At 34.9% G+C, this 23389-nt stretch overlaps 2 pseudogenes across 2 annotated transcripts; both read right to left on the bottom strand.

Annotated features, from left to right (window-relative positions):
• Nucleotides 1-709: 709 nt before the first annotated feature.
• LOC147489165 (purple acid phosphatase 2-like) lies at nt 710-4780 on the bottom strand (annotated as a pseudogene). Its single transcript, XR_015202851.1, has 8 exons — nt 4724-4780; nt 3689-3899; nt 3415-3526; nt 2967-3196; nt 2071-2209; nt 1548-1768; nt 1035-1124; nt 710-942 (listed from the first exon to the last, which is right to left on the bottom strand). The product of XR_015202851.1 is annotated as a purple acid phosphatase 2-like (transcript).
• An 846-nt stretch (nt 4781-5626) lies between these two features.
• Nucleotides 5627-7433, bottom strand: LOC147489164 (uncharacterized; annotated as a pseudogene). The gene has a single exon (XR_015201958.1). The product of XR_015201958.1 is annotated as an uncharacterized LOC147489164 (transcript).
• Between the last annotated feature and the right edge of the window lie 15956 nt (nt 7434-23389).

Genomic DNA, 23389 nt, shown 5'->3' with positions numbered 1-23389 from the left:
GTGTGATTAGCTGCTCAATATTTGTTCTTTCTTTTTCACAACCTTAGTACTCTAGATCATACTAGTATGCTCAATATTGTTTTTTTCTTCACAAATTAGTATACTAGCACTAGATTTCTGAACTAATGTTAAAGATGATTGCCTGGAGCTGCAATCTCTTCATTCTTTTTTCTTTTTTTAACTCTTGTAACTCTTCTGCTATCAGTAATTGCAAAAGGAAAAAAAACACGTCCTAGTTCTAAGAGTTCTTTTTCTTTTGGTAAAGAGTTCTTCTGTATTAGTATTATCCGGTGAATGTAAACAAAATAAACAATACAGGTATTGATGGAAAGAGTCTTTTCTAAAGCGGAAACTGACTCATTTTACTGGTAGTCTGTAACTCCTAATATTCTACCTTCGGTTTTCCAAAACTTGAGTGGAACAACCAGAAATCCACTTCTTTCTCATTATCAAATGAAAATGCTTTATATCTTGCAACACAAGTATTGGTTGGCCAGGAACGGATAAAAATGTTACCATCAGCACACGTCCATCAATTATCACGCAGCCTAAAAAGCAGCAGTAATGGTGGATGGCTAACTCAACCTGTCTTAACACACCAAGTGATCAAACAGATTCTTGAAATATGGAAGTTAAAAAGAAGAATAAGTCCTCGGGCAAGAGGGCATTGATGAGCAATTACTTCACAATTCAATAAATTCCAAGCGGGGAAAAATGAAATAGACAATCTTATTATTTAATGCAAAGCGTTAATTCCCTTTCATACAACATGGACCACTTCAGAGTTTTGTCTAGTTTTAGTGCTGCAGCAAGTGCTTGCTCTAAAGCAAAATCGTATCTACCTATTGAAAGTAAGCATGGGTCCGATTCTTAATATCAAACGTGGCATGACCAAAGCTTGCTTCACGATACGCCGAATACTTTGGTTGAGGTTCGGTCATGCTGCATATTCAAAGAAAACTTTATATATTCAATGGAGAGGAAAATAATCTATAAGTAACTGTCAGAATGAATGTATGTGAGTACTATCTTACTTGGTTGTCCTTCTAGACCGGGGCAGATTGATCACTTATAGGAGTGCAAATACCATTTACTACATTGTATGCAATGTTTGAGACACGTTCCTGTAAGGAAAAAAAATCTTTTCAGACCATAGCAGAGAAAGTAGCAAGGACGGCTACAATTCTTTTTACCATACTAAAAGCAACAAAAGATAAAATGGTATACCAAGGGTGAAAGAAATAAGAAGAAGCTAATTTAGCAAATAGAGCCCAGTCCTATTGAAAAGTGAGATAAATAACCCACTTCATATAGAGATTCCAAATTAATTTAACTCGCCATAGTATGAATCTTTACTTGGCCTGGAAAGAATGTGTACTCTTAGAGAGAAGTATGGCCAGCCATATAATACAGCAAATACTCATAGGAGTATATAAGCCAAATACAGTCACATTGCACTTGCCGATAATTTTTATGAACAAAGAAAAGGAATCAGGTTATCTAGATTAGTCAACTTAAACAGAACAGAGAGAAAAAAATGCACTTACAGATCGTTCATAGGCATGAACATGTCCAGCATATACAACATCTACTTTGCATTTTACAAACCATGGCTCATAAATTACTCTAATGGTTTCCCCTTCCATAAAATGATAGTTGTAGCTGTTATACCAGGGGGAATGCATAAGAACAATCAACCATGGTGTTTCATTCCTATCAACTTTGGGGAATTCCTGTTCAAGCCATTTGTACTGAGGGGTGTATTTGCCTGCACAAGAGAGAGGAATATTGTGCCATGTAAAGCGAATCGCAACCACATTAACCTTTTTACTTTAAATACATGATATAACTAGCAGTTAACAATTTGGGTATTCATCAATCTAAATCATACTCTTTCTTCTTACATTATAAGATAACTAATAACATGCAAAAAAAATTGCACTTCATCATTATTGTCATTTCAGGACAGATAACTTGTAGAGGGATAGTATGACATTTTTGTCCAGAGACATCTTCGCAAGGGAGCAAAACATTAAGCACAACATGCATAAATAAGGTAAACAAGCTTACCATAGGCAGAATATGAAGAGAGGACAATGATATATGCGGAAGCTTGCTTGATGGAGTACCATAGTGGAGCCGGTGCTTCCAGATGCTTTATAGGGCACATGATAACGGGCGTATAAGGCTTGAAAGGAACAGTCTCACCCTTCAAAATAAAAAGACCACCTCCGGTCAGGAAATCAACTCTCAAAAAATTGTTTCAATTTGAACAAAAGCGGATTGTTCGGTGAAAACTGGAGGTAATCATGGAAACTGTTGGAAAGCATCATTTCAGCTGAAAGTGCACAAGAGAATAACTGGGTGATGAAGAAAATTGTTATACTTTCCATTAACATAAGTTTGCATTTATCTCCCATAAAAACAATTTCAAGATAGACACACTGATTCAAAGAGCAAATAAACCTTCACAAGTGTGTTGGTTACTCAGGTCATTTTGAGGTAGCATAGTCGGTATGTATATTACCATAATATTATATGGAGAAAAGGCCTAATACTTAGAGAACGGGTCTCCTCGGATTTCATAGTGTCCCTAAGATGAAAAAGTACCATTAGAAAAGGCAATCAGTTTAAAACCCAAAGAAAGGGGGTTTTAAGTCAAAGCAACCTAAACATTGATGAAGGCATGAATGACAACATAGTCAAGTAAAGATACTCTTAAGATATTTACATCTCTTTGTTTCTGTTAAAATATAAATGTTTCTAGTTTATCAACGACAATCTTTCAGCTGCGTAGGAATAACTATTCGCAAAGAAAACGTAGCCTGTAAACTTTTTAGATAGAAACAAGTTTCTAGGAAATGTAAAAAAAATGATGTCAGAATTGTGGCATTAGGTGGAAATTTCATAGAAAAACTGATAAACATATTGACTTAATCTGCTTTGAGTAGATATGGAGTGCTTACAATTTCAGGAACAAAATCAATTTCATAATTCCCTGCAATCCATATCCACGGTTGATAAGCAGTACTTCTCTCCACAAACCTGCCCCATGTATCCCATCTTACATTGTCGTGAAATGGATAGTTATCAGCATAAGAGAGATCGCCAACGAACAACACTGTCTGCCCTTTTGTTGGGTTCTTTTCATAATGAGTGAGTGTTATATTTGAATCATAACTTTGGTCAAGATCCCCTGCAAATGACGTCATATAGTGTAAGACCAAAAGGAATGAAAAATTATTACAAAACATGTCTTTATCAGCACTTGTAATTCTTTGAGTATCTGCCAAAGTTCTATATCATAAATTGATAAATACAGATAACCCATGCTTTCCATTTAAAGCTTCATAGGAAATGCAATAACTGTTGTAGCTAGTAAAATTCACATGGATTAAGGTTCATATAATTTACCGATGAAACCAAAAGTATAAGGAACATCTGGTCCAACTTCAGGAGGGGTTCTAAACCAGAACTGCTTCATGGTGTTACCCACTCCAAGGGCATAGTAATATTTTGTATTAAACTGCAAAACACAACAAACTCAAAATTACATCATTTACATTCACACACACCTTCCTTTCTTGTGGCAAGTAAAGGTGCAACTTAGTCGTCTAACTACAGAGCAGAGCTACCATCAATGAAGCAATTCTTGTACACATAAACAATAAATGAGTTCCAGACCTACTGCCAAATTTTTGATGGTGCAATGATGAATGTATCCAAAAGTATAATTGTAGAACTTGTAGGTAAGCACTTTGCCCTCAGCACTAGCACTAGACTTCTGTTTGTCATTTGCTTTCCAAAGACAAAGCCGCGATATTTGAACCAGGTTCATCTTGAGTTACCCAAGATACAATTACTGCTTTTCCCACTATATCTCCTTGAGTAATATGACCCTATTTAGTAAAATTGGAATGTACCAACAAGAACTTTTATACTTTCTATAGGAACAAATCGTGAAGAAGTGTTCTGAAGAAGAAATCTGTAATAGAAAGAGCAATTACATACCTGAAACAGTGACTACATATATCACACTAAGCCTCCTCCTCAGTTCATCATGTGCTCAATTCTCAACAAGGTATAAGCAACCCAACAACAACTGAAATTTGTTTTCTGCTCAAAGTCAAAATCCACTTCGATCTGAAAAAACACTAGTTTGAATTTCTTAAAATTGAGAGAGAGGGAGTGAGAACTCACCGTCAGCGTTGAAGTGGGAAAATTTTGGTTGATTTCCTCTGGCAAAATATATCCAGGCTCAGTTGGATTTTTTTTTCCCACGGAGTGGGAAAATAGGGTCACGTGAGGGTTTTGCCGGCAAACTGGTTTTATATTTGCCAGACCCGTGTATCGCATCAAGCAGCGGTAAATATTGGTTTAAGTAGGAAAATATCGATTTGCCAGCGGGAAAATGGGTTATCAAGCAGGCCCTAAAATCAAATTTCTTTCTTAATGTGGGCACATTACAAAGGGATTTGATCTGATTAACCATGTAAAGGAAAACAGTTGCTGTGTCACTCTTTTCAACTTAATATTCTACATTCTATAACCGATAGTACAAGTTGCGAAAAGATTCTGACCGTGTCATCACTGAACCTATGAAAAACACTCCAGTTTCATGTGTCTTCTTCATCCCATTTGTTAGAAGAGAGATTACTTTACATAGGGTTTTTTTTTTTTTTTTTTTTACATTGGGTGGAAACACACGACTCAATCAGATTGCCTTGGGATATAGCTGGGCTAGGCCATCAGAATATCCATTAGCCGGATAGCATAGCATCCTCTACAGTGTACACTGGTACCCATGCCTGAAATAACTAAGTCTCCTTTCAATTTTTGCTCCAACCAACACAAATAAAACTCCTATCCATAAGGTAAAATCCAACGGTATCGACTTTAAATTCAGCCTTCTAAGGAAAACCTAAAAAATATTGTATGACACGGCTGAACCTGTATCATCTACCACCTCCCCCTGCCACAAAACCCCACCACAGCCTAAACACATTACATCTAATCCACAAAAAACCTAATGATGGTGCACAAAGCAGCCAGAACTCAGACACAGCCTGGGTCATCGTATCTTTGAATATATACCACCACACTGAGCTTTCAAGAACTAAGAACCGTTAAGAGATTATAAGATGTTCTCCTGCCCCATCTAGAAAAGACAATATACACGCCATGAAGTTAAAGAAACTAGCATTCCTACCATAGTGCAGCCTGCAACCTTTGGCAATGAACTTCTCCCAGTCATCAGCAGATTTTTCTCCACTTCCTTCTCAAGACATCAGTGAATCTTATTTCGTTAGTTTTACTAGCTCCTTCCCACCACTAAGACATCATTGCTTCTCACCACTACCCAATGGTTTATTCAGAGAACTGATTCCACTTAAACTCATAGCATCCCAATCCATTCTATATAAAACATTTTCCTCCTCCAAACAACTATACCAACCCTTCAACTTCCTCCTTGAGGAAGAATAAATACCAAACCAAACTATGTTAGATTTTTCAAGAAGGTCAAGAATTGGAGCTATTATTAATTCTAGATAGAAAAGTATTCATCATTTCAAATTCATTTAAAAGTTATATCTCAGCTGTTGTAAATTCATTAAAAGCAGTCATATACATACGGAAACAATATGAAACTTTTATTTCCAACAGTTAAAGAGAATTGAAACTAAAATGGCAAACTTCTCAAGGCCTTTAACAAGTATTAATGCACTTAACTATATCTGATTATGAAAGATGTTTTTCCTCAGTTAGGAAAATCATATACTGCAACAAACAAAAGAAGTACAAACGATAGGCATATCGACTACAGTTCCATACAAGAAAATAACAAACATACCAACCAGAATGGTAAGAAATAACAAAGGCACAGAGATTATGTTTCACATCCATGAAGATCAGGTATCAGCATCATCAGTGGCTTTTCCCCCAAAAGGATCGTGGGTAGGGCCAACATCCTCCCCAATATGGCGTTGAACCAGCCTTTGCAAATCAGCCATAACCTTGTGTTCACGCGTTTTGCTTTCTCCTCATAGTTGAACATTGCCAATGCCCTCTTATCCTCGCACTGTAGACTTGGTTTTCCTTTTCGATACTGAATGGCATTCATCCTTTGATGCCTACTACCACTCATAACATAACCAAGGTCTTCAAACCTCTGAATCTCATCAGCCCGAAAGACCCACTTCTCCTCTTCTAGGAATACGCTTCCCCTGCTGCACATACCGAGCAATAGCATCACCTTCACCAGGCCGCAAAGCTCCTCCATAACTTATATGCCCTTCAGCCCTCGGCAAAGGCATAGGACCCACAACAGCATCACTTTCTAAACCAGATTTCTTTTGTAATTCAAGCATCTCTTTAAACGCAAGAGCCTCACTATTCATCTCCGCTTTTAATCCATCATCATCCATCTCAATAATTTTTTTATCCGTGTCGTAATCCAACAAACTTTTCTCCGAACCCTCACTAACTGACTCACTCCGCTTCTTTTTTCTTACTTTGCTTTTTGAATGTGAAGCGTAACTAGAGCTTCTCCGATTCTTGGTTCTTGCATTATCATCTGCTGATCCGCTCTCAGACTTATCACTCTCAATATCCTCACTCTCACTTTCATCCGAGTCAACCCTACTACTTCTCTTCTTACTTTTCTTACTTCTCCAGTTACTCCTCTTTTTCACACTACCCCTCTTCTTACTTCCCGACTTCCTCTTCCTCCTCCTATCAGTGTCACTCTCACTCTCATCTGATTCATCCGACTCACTATCATTTCTCCGTTTTGATTTCTTACTACTCTTCCTTCTCCTCTTCTTCTTCTTTTCCCTCATATCCTCATCACTCTCCGACTCATCATCACCATCCGAACTCGACAACCCCTTCCCCACTTGTTCCTTCCCATCCCCTTCAATCTCAATATCACCTTCATTTTCATCCTCCTCCTGTAGGTCCCACTCGCTACGAGGAGGACTAGGAGTAATCCTATAAATACAATTCCTGATATTCTTCCTCAACTTAATCCTTTTGGTTGTTCGATACTCTTCATAACTCAATCCTTTTAATTCCTCATCAGATTCATCACCTTCAGGTTCATTTATTTTCCCATTCCTATTGTTATTATATTCCCTATCAAGAAACTTTCCAGTGGAATTACGGTGGTCGTATTCATCATACCTAGGGCTAGTTCTAGAATAGTCTCGAGATTTGTAATTATAATTTCTAGTTTTTGTACCTTGCTGTTGTTGTTCTGGTGAGATTCTTTCTCTGCTACGGTGTCTTTCTGGGATTTCGACCTTTGATGAGAGTCTTGAGTCTTTTTCGTCGCCTCTTCTTCTTGACATTACTGTGTGTGTTCTGACTTGTGAGGTTTTCGTTGAAGAGAAGATGTTTTATTTATGGGTTGGATATTGGACGACTCGATTGGGCTTATTTATTAGGCTAGTACGAGCCCAAAGTCTGTCATCTATTCTAACAGTCTAACTATACTAAAGCGCTTTCAACCATGGACCAACGGTATTTTTAATTACACCGATATTTCGAATCCTGATATATCCAATTTAATATAAATTAAAATTTTTTTTCGATATATATCGAATTTCCGATTATTTAACTTTATATCAAATGCCGATATAATCGATATATATCGGTTGACTTTTTTACCATTTTAAAATATAAATCCGATATTTCCAATATATTTCCGATATTTTGGATATTATATTTCCAAAATATCCCATATTTTCGATATTTTAAATAGTTTGGAAAAAAAAAAACAAATTACCAAAAAATGGATAATGGATATATTTGAAATATATTCTAATATATATACTAAAGTTTTCAACCATGGACCAAAATATCCGATATATTCATCGATATCGATATTTTTGGTACACCTTCTTTTCCAACATCCACTTATACTTTTTTTCCAAATATCTATATAACAAATTAATCGGGTATATATCGGTTGACATCCAACACCACCCCAATAATATTTGGATCTAGTTTATGATGTGGTGAATTTTAAATAGGCTTATGAGGTGTTGCTCATTTAATAAAAACAAAGAGTTTGTATATCATTATTAAAGTCAACAAATGCGGCCGGGCTTTAGTGGGCTTTGGGTTGGGCTTTTTGTCGGGTTTCTAATGGGTTTCAAATGGAGTTTTTTAGGGGCAGATATTGGCGTCCAACACCACCGGCTATTTGGATCTATTTATTTAGTAGAATTTAAGGGGCTGATATTATTCATTTAATAGTCAAACAAAAGTGTTGTATTATTATTAAAATTAAACATTCTATATACCATAATGGGGGCGGTTGTCGGGCATCCGGTTTCGATTGGAGTTTTTAGGGGCCGATCGGGGCGTCGGCACCGAAGGTGATATGTATTGCGTAGGATGGGGGGATCACGCATCGGGTGCCAAAGCGCGTATATCTATATACCATCTGGGGGAGCGGATGTGCGTTAGCGTTAGGCACACGATATATATGTGCCGTATGGGGGCGGATCGTGTCGGGTGCCAAAGCCAGCGATATCAGAGTAATCGGGGGGAGCGGATGTTAGCTTACAGATGTACGATATCATCTTGGAAACGGCCGCGGGCAAATACTAGTACTATACATATTAGTGCTATAAGAATACCATCTCTGCCATTTTCGGCACTCATTTGTTGAGTTGATTGAGTCTATTATAAGGTATTTAAATTTAGTTTGTATTCAATCAATTTAGGACAATCATCATTTTTTTTTCCAGTTATTGTTTCTTGAATGAAAGACAACTTTTTCTCTTATCTTTGCTACATTTAGTTAATTACAATATGAATAATGCATACTTATTCACCAGCATTTCGTGTTTCAAAATTAGAAAACAAATAGCGACTTTCAACGGGCTGATCTTCCATTCACATATATAAATTTCTTTGTTTCTTAAGGGGAACAACACTACCTTGAATAACAATTTCATCTATGCATAAATTATTTTTTATTTGTTTTTCTCAAATCTTTATTACAGGCGGAAAAAATGAAATAGCCAAAAACATTATAAAGTTAGTTTGAATTTTCTAAGATTTAGTGTTGTGTAGTATTCTATATTTATGCCTAATTTTCACTTGAAGAACTTTCACATGTGTGATCTTTTTGTTTTATACATAAGCCAAGGGGGACTGGGGAACAATTTTCTTACATTTAATTGATAGGAACTTAGGAAGTGGTTGTGCCACCATATAGAGTCCCATTCCATTAATGTTTACCAAGTTGGATAGTGCTATTGATACAAAAGCAGAATGAAGCAATAGTGAATTAATTGTATGGATACAGCTGAGAGAGTGACTGAAAACAAGCTACGCAATATCTGTTAAATGATTACAATAATTGTGCTTGGCCTATATGTTTTTTAATTATTTGATGGGGGCAAACTTAAGCGATACTTATGAAAACAGCATTCTACTGTATATGTAAAATCGTTGTTACGTGTTTTCCATATTCGATTTTAAATCATGGAGTTTATCAACTGATTAATTACAAAATCTATTATTTCTATTTAATTAAGACTAGATTTTTGGACCCGTTCAACGAACGGGGACCGTTTTTATATAATTTTTTTCATTTGTTTTATTATGTATAAAAAATCTTACTTCCAAACTCTATTGAAACTCGGAAAGTAAATTAATTGATTGAAGTTCCCAACGCCAATAATTTGTTAGACTAAATGGGGGTTTTTATTTTTTTTTATCAATAGGCCTTATAGTGTATTAAGATATCCAAATTTTGGGCTGTCTTTTAATTTTCATTTTTTTAATGGGTTTTATGATAAATGTTGGCTTAATTCTTAGCCCATTTGTATACTTAATTAGCATGTGGTCTCACTTTCACCACTTGTATCTCTAATTTCCACACGTGTATTCTCACTCTTATTTTTAAGAAAACAAATGGGTTAACCTATAGGGCAGGAATCGGTCAGTTTGACCGAACGACCCGACTGAACCGAATAATTCGGGTTCGGATCAATTTTATATCCGTTTATTTATTCGGCCTGGGTCGGTCCGTTGGGGTCGGGTCCGCCGGATTCGGATTCGTGTTCGGATATATTTTTGGGCTTTTTGAATTTTTAGTGTTATCCGATCGGATTAGTCGGATATAATCGGGTTCGAGTCGGGTTCGAATATTAAATTTCGGATATAATCGAGGTTCGGGTTCGATTCGGATATTATGAAACTATTCGATTCGATTTGGATATAGCCATATCTGACCGAACCCGACCCGATCCCCGCCCTATTAACCTATCTCTCGAATCTATCTTCTTTGACTTTAGCAACAAAGTAAATTCATTAAGCTCATAAATGTACTTTTATTTTTCCCAATATCCCTTGAACTTCGCTCGTTTTTATAGTTTTCTAATTTTCTATCGTTAGTTCGTTGTCATATTCATGATAAGCTTACCGATGTACACGTAGTGTGTAAAGTAAGGTTCCTCCGCATAGTGTGTAAAGTAAAGTTTTTCATCATCGTCACGGAAAAGAAATCCAATGCTAAAATTTATAGGTTGTTGGTGGGATATTTATAGATTTTTCATCTCTTGATTGATTTCTAAAGCATTTGGCGCTAGGAATGACTACACCTAAGAGTTAAATCTGTCAAAGTATTGATGTATTATGAGGGGTTTACTACCGGTTTATCTGTTTGGTGTCCTTGAGTAGTTGTTTATTTTTCTACTATTAATTAATGTTGTGTTCTCATACTTAGTAACAAAATTTGCTAATTTCTGTCAAATTGAAAATTCTATGTCTTTTGTGCTCAAGGCTTGATCATGTTTTTGGAAATGGATTTTATTGACATTTAATTTGTGGTGCTCATAAAACGAAGATCTCATCATTAGTTGTTCGTTGCCAAGTTCATGATAAGCTTGATGTTGTACATAGAATGTATGAAGCTTGCCTTTTTTCATCCATCCACAATTTAAAAAGAAATCCAATATATGCTAAAACTTATAGGTTGTTGGTGGGTAAATTGGGAATTGATCATGAAGGTTTTGTAGATAAGAAACGGCTACTTAAGCATCCTATGCTTTTTTCATTGAGTGAAAGTTTGTATACCATATAGTTGTAGTGTACTTGGATATTTAAATCATATAATATTCTTAGTGTTTTTGATATACTGATTGTTTTTAGTTTTTAGAGGTATCTTTACATTTGAAGAATGTTTTGTTTGAAGTTCTTCTTGTCAAATTTTAGTAAAGTTTTTTCCCATGTCTTATATGTATTTTTATTTATTTATTGTTTTATAGGTTCTCTTGGAATTTCTTGAACGGGTGCCATTAAATGAAATTATTTTTGCAAGTATTTATTAAAAGACTTGCAAGTATTTGTAGTAAAGCTATAAACATGACACATTAGCCATTAATCAAGATTATATACTTTTCCTTCAATAAAAATTTCATTTATTCATGAAATCATGAACAATTTACAGTCTATACATGACTTGCATGAACTCTAAAAATCTTGAGTCAATATCTACTTATTCAACATAAGTTTCATTATGAAGTCAGTGCATGAAGCTTAGGCCACGCTCAATGAAATGATCTGAGAGAGTTAAAAATTTGATATACCTTCGCATATTCGTAAAAAGTAAGAGATGATTTTACAGGTGCAAACTTCTCTAACTACAACAGAATGCCACTAACTTCAACAGAATAGCATACACTTTCAATAAAAGTAGGAAATGAAAACATAAACCAACGATTAAGATTAATAACACTAAAACAATTTTTTGCAAGTACATTGAAGTCCAATGACTTCAAATATAGTCATCTACCTTGATCAAGTTGTCATCTATGTTGATTATTATATATCCCTTTCGGCTTTCTCCAATTGAATCTGTGCTAATCAATTATATACATCTCATTTTGTATTCTCCAATTTTATACCAACTAACTAAAATAGGAAGAAAAAAAACAAAGATAATAGGGTTAGGCAAACCCTCACCATTTAAAACCTTATGTAAATCAATTGATTAACTTTGTTTGTTACAATATCGCTAGACTTTTATCCAGTGGAAGAATAGTACATACATGAGAACCTTTATGGAATGAGATAAGTTAGCCATTACATCGGGTGCACCATTTACTTCTCAGCACACATGGTTGTAGTTGAGAGTTTGATCCCTGTAGATATTTTTATGGCTGCAAGCAAGTTTCTGCAATGCCATGGTGCGTCCTCTAAGCCCTTTGAGATTTTGAATTTTCTTAAAAGTGTTTGAACAGACAGAGACTTTATTGATGTTTTTGCTACCCATATAGATATTAAGTCCTAGCTCCATTGTTTTGAGTTCCTGGTACAATACTTACTCATCTCTTTGACCCTCCTGTGTATAAAAAATATCTTTCGCTCATGATTTATTGACATGTTGATTGTGCACAGTGTCGTTAGCAAAAAACCTCAAGTTCAACAATAGATTGAAAAGTTAAGATGATCAAATCACTTAAAACATAAGCAATTTACTACAAAGGAAAATATTTCCTCCGGGTCAATAGATCTACAAAAAAAAAATACCATACCTATGGAATCATAAAATAAAAATATGGAAAAGTCATATATAATCACTAATTATCGGGGAAAAATGTATATATAATCACTTAAATTGGTATAAAAGACGATAGTTCTCAATCTCATTGACCTACGGACATGCAAATTAATATTTAAAGAAAGTCACATTTAGCCTATTAAAAAATGAATTACTCACTTGAAGGCCTCGGTATATGTAAAGACCAACTCTTCTTTTATGTTTGAACTTTGCGGACAACCAAAGAACTTGCCTTATGGCATGGGCACTTGTCGAACGTTACCTTTGCATTGCTTCAACTGAAAGGTGCACGTAGTTTTGTGCAATCAGCTATCTTTGTGATAATAGTTATTATAGTTCAGAAGAAAAACAAACATACTAAACGCCAACATAGTATAAAACAAATATCTAATGGCAGCCCTATATATCACTCTTATGCTATGGTTGTTGAATTCATTGCTCTAAAACTCAATATGCAACCTTGCTCCACACTTCTCAATGTTCCCCCTGAAGTGAATTGAATCTTCCCGCATCACCAAAGAATTTAATTAGTGAATGGTATGCATTGACACACAATAGGTCCATAAAGAACTTGACATGCCATGAGAACATTGAGAAGAGGGTAATAAATCAAGATTGTTCAAAGATCCATTTTCCCAAAGAATTCAGGAACTTCACTAATGGACTTATATTTGAAGTCCGTTAAAGACAAATATGAGGAATGTGGCCTGAACCCAAAAAGAAAAAGGGAAGGAAAGAATACTAATGCCATATTTATGTACCTTAATCAAACATTGTTTAGATGGCCATTTTGTTGAGATGCTATAGTGATCTATATACGATAGCCTTTACAATGTTATGCATGTGTTAATTCTCCACAGAGCCTGACATACCACGCGACATTCCTATAAACATTTCGATAATAAATATGTTCACGTCAGTAAGCAATTTACTAACCCATAACCATATCTAGCTTATCAATAAGCTTCAATTAAGAGTTCGATTTAAACCCCACATGTATTCCTTAACTACGTCAGGTCCTTCACAACTTAAATAGTTTATTCCAATGATATTTGCGAATATCTGGTATGTATATAGTATTCTTTACCCTAGGAACTTTATAAATGGATACTGCTTGAGATTATCCACAAAGTGAATTAAGAGGCAACGCTGAAGTACACAGTACAAAGTTTAAAATCCTCGTGGAGATGAAGTGTGAGAATCCAATATTCCATTATGTGCTCTCTTTTTGGAAGCATAACATCCATCTCCCATTCAATCCTCGCTAGTGGACATTCTTCATCTCATCACTTACATGTTGTGCATGATTAACGAAGGGGTAAGCAAAGAAACTAAACTAACATTAAAATTGATCTTTTTAATTAAACAATTAAATCAATTCAACCGACACAGAGATCAAAACTATGAGAAACAATAAATTCATAAGAACAAAACTTGCCTAAAAATAAAGCTTATATCGAAGAGACTCTTTTTACATTTTTTTATTTGATAAGACTGGTCATGATTATCACCATTTTATCAAATTGTGTAGCATATTGTAAAAGCACCATATATAAGGATCCCCTTCTTACAACTACAACACCTTTGGCCAAGTGGGTTAACCAAAACATTGTGAATTTGAGATACAACGGTCATAAGTTAATTTCACTCTTAAGAAGTAAAACCATTAAACCTAAAAAATGACTCAGTTGTGTTTTATCTTTAATTTCCTTGGGTAATTAAGTCAGTAGCATCCAAAATATTGAACCACTTCAAAATATGGTTTTGCCAATACTCACTTCCAGATATAGAAGGTGAGACCATTTGTAAGAAGGTTCATAAAAACCATATAACGATATTTCATTTATTATACACGATAAAAGTAGAATGCTTACATTTGTAATGGCTTGGTAGGATTGCAAATATGATTTCCATCAGTTTGAACTGCTCCAAAAAATTCTGCAACCACGATAACAAACAATAGGAATCAACACTTACAATTTGAGTTACAAATATATTCATCAGATTACAAAATTCTTATTTCATGCAGAAGCATCCCATTATAGTGTTACATTATATTGTAAAAAAAAAAGTATTGGTAACAATTAGATGCATGTGCATGGACACACTTAATAACTAACATTATAACATTATATTCATATAATATATCAAAGCCAATAGATGATCATCATCTACATATTAGATAATCAGATTAAGTGACACAATGTTTCCATACACACGTGGTTAAAGAAAAGATTATATGAGTAGAGAATCCTCATATTCGATCTTTCATCGATTTTTATTTTTTATTTTTTAAAAAAAAGAATCTAAAGATTAGTCAACATTTTATACACTTAACACTGCAACTTAAGTGTATATAAAGAGAAACACAAACATTGACAAAATGGAGATTACCCATGCCACCGATTACATAAGCCGTGTGATCTCTATGGCGATGAAGAAGATAATTGCAGTGACTCCAAATCCTATTCAACCAAAAATTCCAGCAATCAAATATAATCAACAACTTATTCCATTCCAAAAAAAATAAAAATAAAAAATAAAATAACACTGAAAAATGAGTGACAATCATAATCAACATCGAAAGTTGAACAAAATTTTGTCAACCTTTTTGTATGTAATACTTGATGTGTGTTTTATAGATGTGCCCGATGTTTAGATATTTACGATACAGTTCAAGCTACGGAAAACTAACTTCGGTTATTACCTCTTTTTCAGAAACAGTGTTTAATTCAAATTCATAAGGGAGAAACCTGAAACCAAGAAATTTGTTGCAATCCACCCTTAAAAAAAAAAGACTAAACACATAATCAATACTAAAATCAGCCATCAATGTAGATACTTGCAACCTATAGCAAGAAATAAAGTTCAGGAGAATAAAATTTTGTAGACAGTACAATTGTTTAGCTTAAATATGAATAGCACTATCCGAAGATGAATATGCTCAACTACGTTATAGCTTTTGTGCTCAATGAGATGCATAACTTCCCCAAATGACGAAGACCATACTTAGCATATCTAAACAGCTAAACCATATCTAATTCTATAGTGATATAATATGTTTGACGAAAGCACTACCCCAAGATAATCACATTCTACCTATGCTAAAATCAAGTTTGATGCTTTCATCATTTTTATCAAATAGTAAAACAATCCAAAATAAACCAAAAGTAGCATTCCAACATTTTGTATCACTATTAAACGTAACTTACAAAGACTAAAAGGCAATCCAATTGCTACATTAAGTTATAGTAACTCATCACTATAAGGCGTAGGGTAAAAATATAGGCCAAGTGGGACTAAGAGGCACCCAAGTGTTGCTCTACTTGATAAAAAAATACTCATGGAGATAAACGAAAAGTAGAACCGCTTCTCACTTGCACAGTGGTCAATGCAGAAGAAAGTGTGTCTTTATGCTTCTAATGAATTCTCACAATGGCTTGTCAATCTTAATATATGTCATATATAACCTTGATAGGATATGATACCAAGACGAAAGGCTACTTGAACTGGAAAGAAGAGATCCATGTCATTTTTATTTCTACACAGAGTGACCATAAGATATGTGTCAAGCAAAACTGGAGAAGGCCCAAGGGTATTGATTCTTGGGTCAGAAGAAAGTTCAAGGGGGTCACCTTGATGCCCAACATTGGTTATGGATCAGATAAGAAGACTTGCCATTACTTACCAAATGGCTTCAAGAAATTTTTGGTGCATGCACAATGTCTCAGACCTCTAGATCGTGATGATGCACAACAGGACTTATTGTGCTGAGATTGCACACAGTCAGCACTCTAGACACAATCACACAATGCAGTAATGCGCATTATAGATGCCATTTTATTTTTCATAAACCAACTTGTATATTGATTAATTCACAACACATATCTCATTTTCAAAGTTGGTGTTAATGTAGGCAAGTAAATATGAAACTGAAAGGGGCCTTCAATTAGGGAAGAAATCAGTTGAGAGTAGGCATGGTAGCCCAAAGAAGCAAGGAACTAATGGGGTCATAAGAGAAACACCACAAATTCCAGGAGAAGTAGGGCGATTTTAAAACATTTCAAATCTTAGGCGTTAAAAGCCCTGTCCTCATCGACTTTAAACAACTTTTTTGCATTTCCTGCTGAGATCCCAAGTCTCAAAGTGTGGCCAATAACAAACAACCAAAAATATGCCGGAAAAGCAAAGAAAAGAAAGACCACATAAATGATGCCCATTTCAGGGCTTGCTATAAGGCCTGCATGCAGTCTTAAATAAATATTTAATACATGTTCTCTTGAGAATCTCCTTGCCAAGTCTTCAAGTTATGTAATCAAACTGAATTTTAAATTAAATCTTCCAATGAAAATAGTACACCATACACACAATGTATCTACCAAACACTATTGGGGCACTACATATTCATCCTATTTATCACCATCTAGTTAGTACAGAGTGTTAATAATAGTTCAACATTTGACAAAACATCTTTGCCTTCCTTGAAAAAAGCACGAAGCAAAATATGCCTACAACTTATAAGCGTAATCCTTCATTCCTTCAAAGTTTTTCTAGCTACCTTCCACATCCGTTATAATCTCTATGCAATATTTCTCCCAAAAAGCAAGCATTATAGCCAGTAAATGAATTCCTACCATACTTTATACCATATGTTTTTTGGTTGCCATTAAAATAGGCAAGACATATGCAATAAAAAAAAATACTCAATCCATAAACATGCGCACGATACCCCACTAACCTAAGCGCAATAACAATTTTATGAGTCACATATTTCGAATACAAAGTAGCAATTAAAATATGGTATGAAACAAACTCATAAATTGTTGAGCCGAAACTAAGCAGAAAAAAAAAAATTGAAGAGATAAAAAAGGAACATAACAACTAACAAAAAAAAAGATAAAAAAAGATGCTCGAAAAAGCAAACCCAAGGGGTGCTTTTAACCTCTAAATATTGAGCTTGGCCTTTATCCTAATTTTTTCTAACAACTCTTAAGCAAAGTGCAAACACATTGCCATGCATGTCTTTCAAACTATGAAATAAAATATGTGGATGTGTTCTCAAATTACGGGCCGCATGACACAAAAATTCAAAATGGTTGATGTGGGTATATAACCTAGATGGATGAAGAAACAAATGAAGTTCAAAGGAAGCCACATACAAATAATAGAAATTAAACCTTAGTGGCTAATTACAACCTCACGTAGCCAATGCATACAACCTCGTGTGGCTAATTAATACTATTTATCCAACCAAGTTAGTGTTCATTAGTGGTTGTGTTCACTTTGTAGCAAGACAACTCCCACGAATGAAAAAAAAGGTATACAATAACAGAAATACAAATAAACGCCAAGCATTATGAATCACAAATCAATTGTCGGGTAAGTGTGCACCTATTGCTGCCTTTTGCAACCAGATTGTGTTTCCTCTAGAGATGCATTTTTTAGGGTTAGAAATCCTTCATATGGGTAGCAAAATTTGAATAAATCTCGGCGCTTCTTTATAGATGCTCTTATCTAGTCAGTCCTAAATCAACTCAAAAAGTTTTCTTAATTCACATATCATAATGTAATCTCAATTGAAGAAATAATATGTTACTATAGCACGAATAGTATACATACCTGAGCATCTTCCACAATTCAATTGCGAAATTGATATCATACCCACTCCCAATGAATTTCAACTACTATTTGTTGTTCCATAATGACTACAAAATTTAAAGAATAGAAACCCAAATTTAAGAACATAATCAGCATGAAGAACATTGATTTTTGCAATTAAATCGAGTAACTTAGAATCGCTCGCTTAAAAGAAATAAATTCAAATTGTACTGCTTGAAAGGGGAAATTACTTAGATAATTATTACCTTTCCATATACTAAACATCATCCAAGCTTTATTCAACCTGCAAATCATTTGGCAAGAGTAATAGCTTAGAATCTTTAAATAAATGAAGCAGACTTTAGGGATATAAAGCAACAAATTGCCACCGAAAAGTTCGGGTCCCTCTAGAAAAACTGATGTCCTTGAGTCCAATTCAAGACCGCTTACTATTGCTATCCCACTTACAAAGCCTATTATTATCCAAACCCAAGAATGTCGATCTTGAATGGTCCAACTGAGATCCCTTACTATTGCTAATATCATGCCACTTTTTTTTTCTCAAAATTCCATTCTCAAACCATCCTCCCCGTTTCAATATCAAGCTAATGAAGCCCAATCGAAGGAGAACTAACCTCATAATTAGAATAACTTTTTTCGGTGTCGAAACCAAATGGCCAAAATGTGAACCAAATCTAGAACTCTCATTATCAAACTTCACATAAACACCCTTCCATTAATCCCATTACTAAAATTCTTAACAACCTTAACACCAGAACCACCAACCAAAAAACAATTCTTCAAAGCAGCCAATGCCAAACTCTGTATTCCTCCTCCTCATACTCCTCCATCAAATTCTGAGTAGCCTCACCGACCTACCCCCATCTTTTACACCCTCCCAAATCGAAAATCATCCGATACTCTTCTCCATTTAAAAAACTTCATTAGCTAAACACCCAGACACACAAAATCCACCCTACATTGATAACCAAACTTTTTCAACAGTTTCAAGACGACGACCATTACTGACTAAACATGCAAAAAAATGGACTAATAACATTAAGAAAAAATAGTAAGAAGCATAGCAAAACTTCATTTCGTCAAGCATGGTCAACTAAGGACACGTAATGTAATGTAATCTGTAATGTAAAACTTACCTGAGACTTTACTGGTTAAGACAGAAAAGTGATGCCCAATTTAACTTCTTCGGGTTAAAGCACGCTTTTACCATAAGCAACCTTTCAATTAATGGTCAAAGTTGAGTTTTGATTCTTTGGACTTGATCGACCGCAAGTTCTTCATTGGACCTGTGTTAAGAACAAAAAAGTTACTTCATTGAGGCATTTTAACAAACAATATTAAAGATTAGAATATAAATGCTTTTATTAGGCACTTCAACAAACAGTCTGGGAAGTTTAATTCTAATCCCATATATATTCAATAAAGAAAACAACAAATTAGAAATGAAGAACAAAACCAAAAGATAAAAAAAAATTTGCTTAGCCAAGAACAGAGCATGTGATTCAAGTGAATAATCAAATTAGAGTTAAACCAAGGGTACTTAGACACAAAAAAATTATATCTGAAAGAATATCATGTTGAGCGAGCTGCACAACTTGATATTGTTCTCACAAACAAATTGGCTAGGTTGCGTAGCCAGGAAGATGAATGATCTAGAGAACAACTTTTTTGCACTTGATCATACATCGTGGCAGCTGTTGTTATCTTTTGTCGTTCAAATTTTGTTTATGAATCATCCTTTAAACTCATGAGCTGATTGGACTTGATGTAAAGGTATTTATGAGGTTGACGAATTAGCACTTATGCGCTCTCTCTCTCTCTTCTTGTGCATTGAGCCAACTTGCGCTTAGAAGAAATAACACTAAGCAGAGTTGACCGTGGAGGTATCTCGACAACCTCATGAGCTGATTGGACTTGATGGTTTTCATGTAACTGTTTGTTCATAACCTTTATTTTGTAATCGGTGAAAGGTTAAATACATCACAAATTCACAATATTAACGTAAGCAGAAAATAAACATTATATAGATTGTGGAGTTTTACAATTCATGTAAGAATAAAACGGAACCAAAGGGAAAAAAATACCTTAGCAAATGCAGCACGATCACTGGTAGAAGTAGTTTGTGTCTTATCCATGCTGAGGAGAAAATGGAAAACAAAAAAAAATTTAAGAACATGGCAAACTACAAAATATTGATAAGCAATAACTTGCTGAGCAAAAAACAAAATAAATATGATTGCAAAGAGTTAAAGAAGACACTTAACTATAATTCTCTACCAGTTTGATACTTTCCTAGTTAAGTTTTTACCAAAAAAAAAAATGATAGAATCACACGACTTTATCAATTTGAATCAATAGCTCAAATAGACAACCTTTGCAGCTTTGCTTATTAGAGGACTTTAGCAGGAATAATGAATTGCAAGGGTTGTTATTTTGATGTTATCCGAAACCAAAAACAATCTATCTAATCAATAAGTAAAAAGAATTTCTGAAGTAACGATTTCCATTCCAGAAGTTATTTTGATGTTTCAGGCTTATCAATTGAAATTGTTGGCATATCTACATAATGTAAAAGCCAATGTAATACAAACATTTTCCCTAATAAGCTTTTGCTAGTAGTTTTGATACAATTGTTACATGATATTATGAACTATAAATTGTGTAGATATGCCAACAACTTGTTACCACTAAAATCATTAACAAATAGTTGAGCCCTACTTTAAAAATCAATAAAGAGAAGAATTCCCAACATGTGAATCTGTGATGAAAAGCTATGCTTCTTTCATAGTGTACAGAAGTTGATATCCAAAAAACTCATTCCCATTAACACCTATCAATACCGGTTGGAAATTGGGTAAGATATACTACCCGTTCAATGAACAAAACAGATCCTTTTGCTTGTAGTTAACTTCAAATTCTAGACCAAACCAACCTATGATGAGATTAGAATATGTATATGAGCAGTATCTCAGTAGTATATTTTAAATATAATAAAATGTTCTTACTGCTTATAAGGCTGCATCAAAAAATTCATACTTTTAGGCTTATTAGGATTGATTTTGTAATTCATACTTTTAGGCTTATTAGGATTGATTTTGTTCAACATGCCTAGATATAATGTATTTTAGCTTCTCTTTCATCCTTCTAGTTTTGTTTTGAAATGTTCTCATTGCTACAACTGTTTGAGCATTCTCTCATTCAATATTACACTAAGCCTTGCATCTTCTTAAAGGTTATGCCTCACTATGTTCTGGAATACTGTCATAATATTTTAAAGCATAACCCTATACAATAATACAATATATTCAATCACATACCAAAGAATGAGAATATAAGGAGAACCCTAACCTCGTAACTTGCTATTCCATCTTTTTTCGTCATCACACTTGTTTGCTCCAGCATGAGCTGCCCTGCCAATTAAGTGCAATGCAATGAGTCATTTGATCTTTTGGAAGCATTACTAAGTTCAAATAAAATAACTAATAAAAAACCACAATCGTAAGTTTGATGAGAAAGAATGGGGTCCAAAAGGAACATGAAAATAATAAATTACCTTTACCAGATATAACTTCCTTCTCTATTCTCCACCTTAGCCCAATCTATCAAAAATCCATTATAAAAAATTCCACCTAAATAACAAGTGATGGTAGAAAATCAATGCAACATTGACACATTTTATATATAATGAAGTGAGGCATACCTTTCCCTTTTGTATTTTGACATGTCAAGAATGCAATATCTTCAACAGATTTAAGGATAAACTAAGACCCTTCAACTAACCCTCTCTTTACAACACAGATATAGTAATGGTTTTCATCAAGAACCCTCTCTCTTACAACACAATCAAAGTGAGGAGTCGGTGTTTGAGGAGTACGCCACCGAGTTTGGCCTCCAATTAATAGAAAGTTTATTTTAATTAGGACTCAAAACCCTTCATCCGACGGCCCAACTTTTGTACCCATGGTGCCAAGATTCGATCAGATGCGACGCTTTCATAACTCTTCACCGAAATCGTTGGTTGAGAAGAACAAAAATCAGTTTACGACTTCGCGAACATGTTCGTGTGCTGCCGTACCGCTCGAGGTTTATATAAGAGAAGAAAAGGTGTTGAAGGGATTTTAGAAAAGATGATGAAGAAGAATGGAAATTAGAATGTGAATGTGCATTTACAGCCAAATTAAAACCTATAATAGGTAATTCTCACATTGGCTGCAATGTTTAACTCCTACATTGGTTGTAATGTCCGCTCGCGAAATTCACCTCCCTCCAAGCTACCGTGATTCTCAGAGGCGGTATCCGCCCTGTTGTAGTCTCCACTTTGTTTGCATATGCCACGCACGGTACCTTCCCTGTATTGAAAGCAGTTCCCGCTGCAACAAAATCGGTTTCCACCCATAAAGAATGCCAACTTCTTATTACTGCCTCCTTGGTGCTTTCCAATATAGCCGAGCATGCTGCAATATAATTTGCTGTGTTGTCAATTTTTCTGTTGTATACGAATAAGAATCTTTCACTGGAGTCTCGAAGGTAGAACCCACCCCAGCTGTGCCTGGGTTGCCTTTTGCCACTCCGTCAGTGTTTATCTTAATGCAATCTCCAACAGGTAGGCGGTAGCAACCAGTTGCAAGGCTTTACTTATGAGAGGGAAGCTCTTCCCTTTCGCACATGCTTCTTTGAGGTTTCGAAAGTTTGCTGTGGTTTTGAATTTGCTTGAAATCCAATTCCAAATAACTTTGGCAAGGGGGCATGTCCACAGTAGATGTTCCAAGTCTTCCGTTTTTGACTGACAGATGCAACACTTTGACACTAAGTGAATGCCCTTCCTTCTTACTGCTTCCTGTATTGCAGCGCAGCCATGGCGTAACTTTCAGGCTATTGCAGAGAGTTGAGGGGTGAATAAAGGGTCTCTTGGAGAGTATAATCTTGGTAAGAAAACCCTTTTCCCAAAATTCAAATCTTAGTGCGCTCAGTACTTTGGTCACCAAGCTAGACGACAAACTACATGTTTTTCCCATAGGTAACAAAATCAAGCAGCTTTGGTACTAATGTACCATAGATAGTCACAATAGAAGTAAGTGAATACATTAAACAACGGCAGAATAACAAAATTTACTGAAAGTTTTACCAAGGAATATTTAAAGCATTGAAATCCTCATCAGTAAAGTACTTAAGACCAACCATATCAATCTG

Source organism: Coptis chinensis, chromosome 7, assembly GCF_015680905.1.
Source record: "Coptis chinensis isolate HL-2020 chromosome 7, ASM1568090v1, whole genome shotgun sequence".
In the NCBI taxonomy this organism is placed as follows: domain Eukaryota; kingdom Viridiplantae; phylum Streptophyta; class Magnoliopsida; order Ranunculales; family Ranunculaceae; genus Coptis; species Coptis chinensis.
This window is presented reverse-complemented; position numbering and strand designations above follow the sequence as displayed.